Here is a 6,793-nt window from a genome sequence, read left to right as displayed (position 1 = left end):
TATATGTTTTGCCTTTACTTTGCTTTTACTTTATTTAAAAATAAAATGTGGGATGGCTGGGTGGCTCAGTCGGTTAAGCGTCTAACTTCAGCTCAGGTCATGATCTCATGGTTTGTGAGTTTGAGTCCTGCATCAGGCTCTGTGCTGACAGCTCAGAGCCTGGAGCCTGCTTCAGATGCTGTTTCTCCCTCTCTCTCTACGCCTTCCCTACTCACGCTGTCTCCCTCTCTTTCTCTCTCTCAAAAATAAATAAACATTAAAAAATAAAAATAAAGTGCAAATAGGCAAAGTGTTAATCATTGTTAAAATTTGGTGGTGGTATATAGTAATTGTTTTGTTAGCATTTTTTTTGCCAGAGTATGTTTGAATATTTTATAATAATGATATGACTGAAACAACCACAGATAAAATATTTAAAATGCAAATAGCATATTTATTATTCAAAGATACTAACACTTAACCTTCTAAAAATGTGAAATAGTATGTGAGTCAACTACATATCCTTCTAAGAACTGAAGAGATTATAGCCTAAATTTCATTCTTCTCAGTTTCCCATCCAAAGTGCAAGTGTATACATACATATGCATGCACATACATACACACACACACGCGCGCGCGCACACGCACACATCCCCTTGAAAACCTGGTCAGATAACTGATACCCCTTTTCTTGCACTTCACTAAGACAGCTAGACACTTGTGAAACATGAAACATGAATTTGCTCTGACATTTCAGAATAAATATCACAAATAACTTCATAGGATAGAAAAATGACTTTCATTCACCTCATCTCTAGGAAATTTACTATGGAAATTATTTTCTCACAAAATAAAAGGAAAACTAGCTCCTCTTTGTTTCACACATATTCAACGTAGTTGAATAAAAACCATAAAACACACTTTTTTCAGAGATATAATTCAAGATTTATAAATCTATTTTTCGCAACCTTCATTCTTTTTCTTAAAATATTTTCCATATTTCTAGGAACTAAAATTATGATCATCCCATCCATGTTAGGTACCAACAGCCATAAGCTAGGTTGCCTTTCAGGATATTTTCCCAGAGCAGGAGGAAGTGACTTAATTCTAAAGTTGAAGACAGAACCATTCAAACTAGACCACATGAAAGAAAATAAGCCAAATTCCATACAGATCTTTAGGACTAGAACAGACTAAAAAAACGTAGACGAGAGGTCCCAAACTCAGCCAGGCTGGATGTACAACATACAACATAACCCTTATTCCAGTCAGTATTGTGGTTTCTGCTTAGTTCCGTCTCTTCTAGAAAAACTTCCCTAACACTTACTAGATTGGCTTAATGTATCCTTCTGTCCTCAAATCACAAACCAATGTTTGTCATCTAAAGAGCACTTATTAACGCATGTAGTCAACAAGTATTTAATGAACCCCTATGATGTGCCTGTTATTTTCCTAGGAACTGGATAAACAATTCCAGCCCAGCTTTTAAGAAACTGGCAGGTTCCGTGTTCATTCCTTAGAGCCCCAAGTCATCTAAGGAGTCTGACTACATGGCTAGAGAGAGAGAGAGGTACAGCCGCTCTGAGCCACCCTGAACCATTTTAGCTACTTCAACTAAATTGCAAACCAGGAAATAAAAACATTTTGGACACTTTAGCTCTAGTCAGACTTATGCAACCAATATCACATGGATGAGAAGCAACACTTCCTCATTGAGCCTGGTTCAATATACTATCAGGAATAAATAAATGTGAAGCACCTGGGTGTCTGAGTCAGTTAGGCATCCAACTCTTGATTTGGGCTCAGGTCATGATCTCACGGTTTCATGAGTTCATATCCCACATGGGACGTATACTAACAGAGCGGAGCCTGCTTGGGATTCTCTCTCTCTCTCTTCCTCTATCCCACTCATGTTCTCTCTGTCTCTTCAAAATAAATAAATAAACTTAAAAATGAATAAATAAAAGGTTATTATTTAATATCTCTGTTTTGTGGGTTTTCTCTCTCTCTTTTTTTTTTTTTTTTGACAAAAAAGAACTCTGCTCTTATTTCTTGCATTCTTTGTACAAGCAGGAAACAGGGACTGAGAGCTATTATATATGGTGATTAGGTGACAGGAAAAGAGACAGGTACATAAATCCAGGGATTTCTTCCTTGGGTTAGTCAGCTTGGGCTGCCATAACAAAATACCATAGCCTGGGTGACTTAAACAAAAGAAACTTATTTTTCAGTTCTGGAGATCAGGGTGCCACATGGTTGGATGGTAGGAAGGGCCAGCTTCCTGGCTTGTAGACAGCCATCTTCCTATAGTATCTTCACATGGCTGAGGGAGCAAGCTCTAGGGCATCCTTTATTTTAAAGATGCTAATCCTATCATGACGCACCCTGATAAACTCATCTATCCCTAATGATCTTCCAAAGGTCCCTATCTTTAGAGGTTAGGGGTTTGACCTATGAATTCTGAGAGGACATTTTAAGGAAATGGCAGCTTATTCTCCACCAGTCATTTATTGCACACCACCGTTCTTACATGGAAATACCACCGTTTATTCATATAAATATAGACAAATTTCTTTTCAAATAAAACAGTAACAAATAACGTCTCTCTACTCTTAAGTTCCCATTCTTCAGTGTATCCTGGTTTCTTTTTTCCCATTAGCCTGTCTCAGGCTTAAGGTTTTTCATACCATGAAGATCATATATCTTCCTATTCATGGAGACAGAATGATAATGACTCTAATAATTCACACACATTATGAGTGCTATCTTTATCCACTTGAAGATTCACTCTTCTTTTTTCCTCACCCACAATTTTCTGTCAGCTGAAAGTAGTACCCTGGTTCGCTCAGGAAATCTCTTCTACATGATAGTTCTAGTTCTAAGATTGGCACTCTTTCTTCATGTGACCTTAAATAAGGCTCAAAGCCCCATTCATAAACATGGACTTTGTGGTTCTACTTTGTTGTACGTGACCAATGAAACAGCTTTTCAAGTTAAGCTGCAAATAAAATATCAATAATTCTTATCGAATGAAGAGCGGTCTTCCTTAAAAATGACTGATCCATCATCTGAACTTGCTACTTTGAAATTAAGACCTATGGGGTGCCTGGGTGGCTCAGTCGTTTGGGCGTCTGACTTCAGCTCAGGTCATGATCTCACAGTTCGTGGGTTTGAGCCCCGTGTGGGGCTCTATGCTGACAGCTCAGAACCTAGAGCCTGCTTCGGATTCCGTGTCTCCATCTCTCTCTCTGACCCTCCCTGCTCATTCTGTCTCTCCTTCTCTCTCAGAAATAAATAAAACGTTAAAAAAGAAAAAAAAAAGAAATTAAGACCAATGGTAAGGTCACTGTCTCAGTTGAATACAAATTGTTTGGTCAAAGTCATCCCAATGACCTTTTCTCTTCGGCTTTCAGAGTGGGACACATCATCCAATGGTCCCATTTTTACAAAATTTAGGTTTAAAATTTTTTTTTAATTTTTTAAAATTTACTTCTGAGAGAGAGCGAGAGAGACAGTGTGAGTAGGGGAGGGTCAGAGAGAGAGGGAGATACAGAATCTGAAACAGACTCCAGGCTCTGAGCTATCAGCACAGAGCCCAATGCGGGGCTCCAACCCAGGAACGGTGAGATCATGACCTGAGCCGAAGTCGGACGCTTAACCAACTGAGCCATCCAGGCGCCCCCAAAATTTAGGTTTTAGACAAATGCATTTTTTCCATGCCTTGGTCTCTGCTACTTTCATAGCCTCATTCTACATTTTCACATATTTAAAACAAACTTAGGGCTTTTTCTTCAGAATGTATATTCTGACGTTGAATCAGGGATGAACTCTGACATATGCCTTCCCACATTTACTACATTCATATGGTTTCTCTGAAGAATGACTTCTCTGTTACCGAATAAGATCTAAGCCACTATTAAATGCCTTCCCACATTCATTACATTCATAGGGTTTCTCTCCAGTATGACTTCTTTCATGTAGAATAAGGGATTTCCATTGCCTAAAGCCCTTCCCACATGTTTTGCACATATATGGTTTCTCTCCAGTGTGAATTCTTTTATGTTGGGTAAGGTGTGCACTCTGACTGAAGGCCTTCCCACACTGATCACATTCATAGTGTCTATCTTCAATATGAATTCTCTTGTGTTGAGGAAGATAAATTTGGCGACTGAAGGCTTTTCCACATTCCTCACACTGATAGGGTTTTTCTCCAGTATGAATTCTCTGATGTTCAATAAGAAATGACTGACCACCAAAAACTTTACTACATTTATGGCATTTGAAAGGTTTCTCTTCAGAATGAATGTTCTGATGTATTTTAAGGTTGACAGTTCTAGAAAACATCTTCCCACATTCCTTACATTCAAACAGTTTTTTTTTCCCCGTATGAATTTTCTGATGTTAAATAACGCATGAATGCCAATTACGGACCTTCTTACATTTACTGCATCTGTATAGTTTCTCTTTATTATGAATTCTTAGATGTAGAATAAGGGTTAAAAGGTGCCTGAGGATCTTGTCACATATATCACATTTGTAGAGTTTCTTTGATGTGTGAATTCTCTGATGAAGCATAATGGATGAAATCCTTTTAAAGGACTTTCCACATTCTCTGCATTTATAAGGATTCTCTAAATGGTGACTTTTCTGCAGTGGACTCTGACTTCAGGTCTTCTCACTTTCACAGGTTTTCTCTCCAGTGTGAACTCTTTTATGTAGAACAAGGGTTGATATCTTACTGAAGCCGATCCCACATTTATTGCATTTATGTAATTTCTCGTGCCTGTGAATTTTTTTATGAAGTAAAAGGGAAGACTTTCAAATGAAGTCTTTCCGCACTTTCCACACTGGTGGATATTCTCAACAAAGTGAATTTTCTGGCCCACACTGAGAGGTGGGAACTGACTCAAGGTCTTCCCACAGTCAAAGCTTTCCTTTCCATTGTGAACTTTCCCATGTAGAATAAGAGATGTTCTTTGAATGAAGCTTCCTCCACATTTATCATACTCATGCTTTTCTTTCCATTGTGAATTTTCTGATGAAGGATTAGGGATGAAATCTGTCTGAAAGCTTTTCTACAATCACTATATTCATTAGGCTTCTCTCTAGTATGAGATTTCTGGTGAAGTTTAAGAGATAAACTTTGACCAAAAGTTTTCTCACAGTCATTACATTTTAAAGATTTCTTTTCTGAATGCACTTTCTTCAGTTTTATTAGGACTGAACTTTTCTTGCAGCCCTGGAGTTTCCTCACTAGCTCCACCATCCAAGGTGCTTTCCCTTTCTCCAATAAGGTGATCACATTTGGTCTCCGAAAGGAAAGTCTGAGTGAGACCAGATTTTGGTAGTTCCACAACATGACATCTTCATACAGATACTCCTGAATGGGGTCAGCCACTCCCACTCCTCCCGGGAGAAGTAGATGACCAAATCCCCAAATGTCACTGGCACTTTGAACTTGGACTTCCCTCATGTAGCAGGCATCCTTTCCTCCCCCTTGAAGGTCTGCATTTGGCGAAGGGCAGAGTGCTGAGAAGGTGGGGTCAGTCAGCAACGTTATAAAAGGATGTAACCCAGGAATGGCTGATGGAAGAGATGCGTTGGGTGAAGCATATGGGAAGGGCCTAGAGCTTCCACTCTTTCTGCACCTCCAAGTGTTCACTGACCCGAAAGCCTGTTTTGTGGGTTTTCTATATGACAATAGGTATCAGAAACAAACTCAAAGGAGGAAAGAATTCTGCTGGAAGGAATGGATATGGAGAAATGAAGGCAGGATTAATGGATATAGAGAAGATGCAAACAATGTAGTGATTATAGTGGCTGAATAGTAGAAAATTCTGACTTACTGATTTTGCATGATTTAATGAATTATAATTGTATTGGCTGAAATGGAAGACAATTTTTTTTGTTTAAACGAGTTTAGTCACCAAAAATAGACTTTCCAAACAACTTTATTAAGATCAAACTCATGTAGGATAAAATTTGCCTATTTAAATTGTATAATTAAAATTTTTGATATATTCCCCGTGTCCATCATGTAATGTAAATTTAGAACATTTTCATCTCCTCAAAAGAAAGCCTGTATTATTTGCCATCATTTAATAATTGCATATTCCAAGCTTTGTGCAACTATTGATTTACTTTCTTTCTCTCATATTTGTCTATTATGAACATTTCATATAAATGAAATCAGATAATATATGTGTTCTGAGACTTGCTTCTTTCACTTGGTTTAATGTTTTCAAGTTCTACCACCCATGTTGTAACATGTATTAGTACATGTTATTCATTAGTAGATGTATTAGTGCATGTTTATTCATTTTCATTGCCAAATAATGTGCCACTGTTTGAATGTATAATAGTTTCCCATTTTCCAAAGGAGAAACGTTCCAAGATCCCCCGTGGATGGCTGAAGCCACAGATAGTATCATAGCCTATATATACTCATTTCTCTTCTATTCATACATAGCTGTGATTAAGTTTATTTTATAAATTAGGCACAGTAAGAGATTAACAACAATAACTAATAATGACATAGAACAATTTTAACAATATCTTGTGATAAAAGTTACATGAATATACTCTCTCTCTCTCTCTCCCTCTCTCTCTCAGAATATCTTATTGTGCTGTACTCACTCTTCTTAATCTTGTGATGATGTGATGCTGGAGGCCGAGCCGGCTCTGGCAGGTCCAGGAGTCCCTGAAGGATGGACCGTGTCAGCAAGAGAGAGAGTGAGAGAGCCCCGAGATTCTTTCTGATCACCAGACAGGCATCTCTGTCCTGTCGGTTTTGGTGTCTTTATTTATAGGTTAA

At 38.1% G+C, this 6,793-nt stretch overlaps 1 pseudogene; it reads right to left on the bottom strand.

Moving 5' to 3' along the window:
• Positions 1-3,745: 3,745 nt before the first annotated feature.
• LOC120221618 lies at positions 3,746-5,463 on the bottom strand (annotated as a pseudogene).
• Positions 5,464-6,793: the final 1,330 nt, after the last annotated feature.

Source organism: Hyaena hyaena, unplaced genomic scaffold, assembly GCF_003009895.1.
Source record: "Hyaena hyaena isolate Hyena2069 unplaced genomic scaffold, ASM300989v1 scaffold_792, whole genome shotgun sequence".
NCBI classification, from domain to species: Eukaryota; Metazoa; Chordata; class Mammalia; order Carnivora; family Hyaenidae; genus Hyaena; species Hyaena hyaena.
This window is presented reverse-complemented; position numbering and strand designations above follow the sequence as displayed.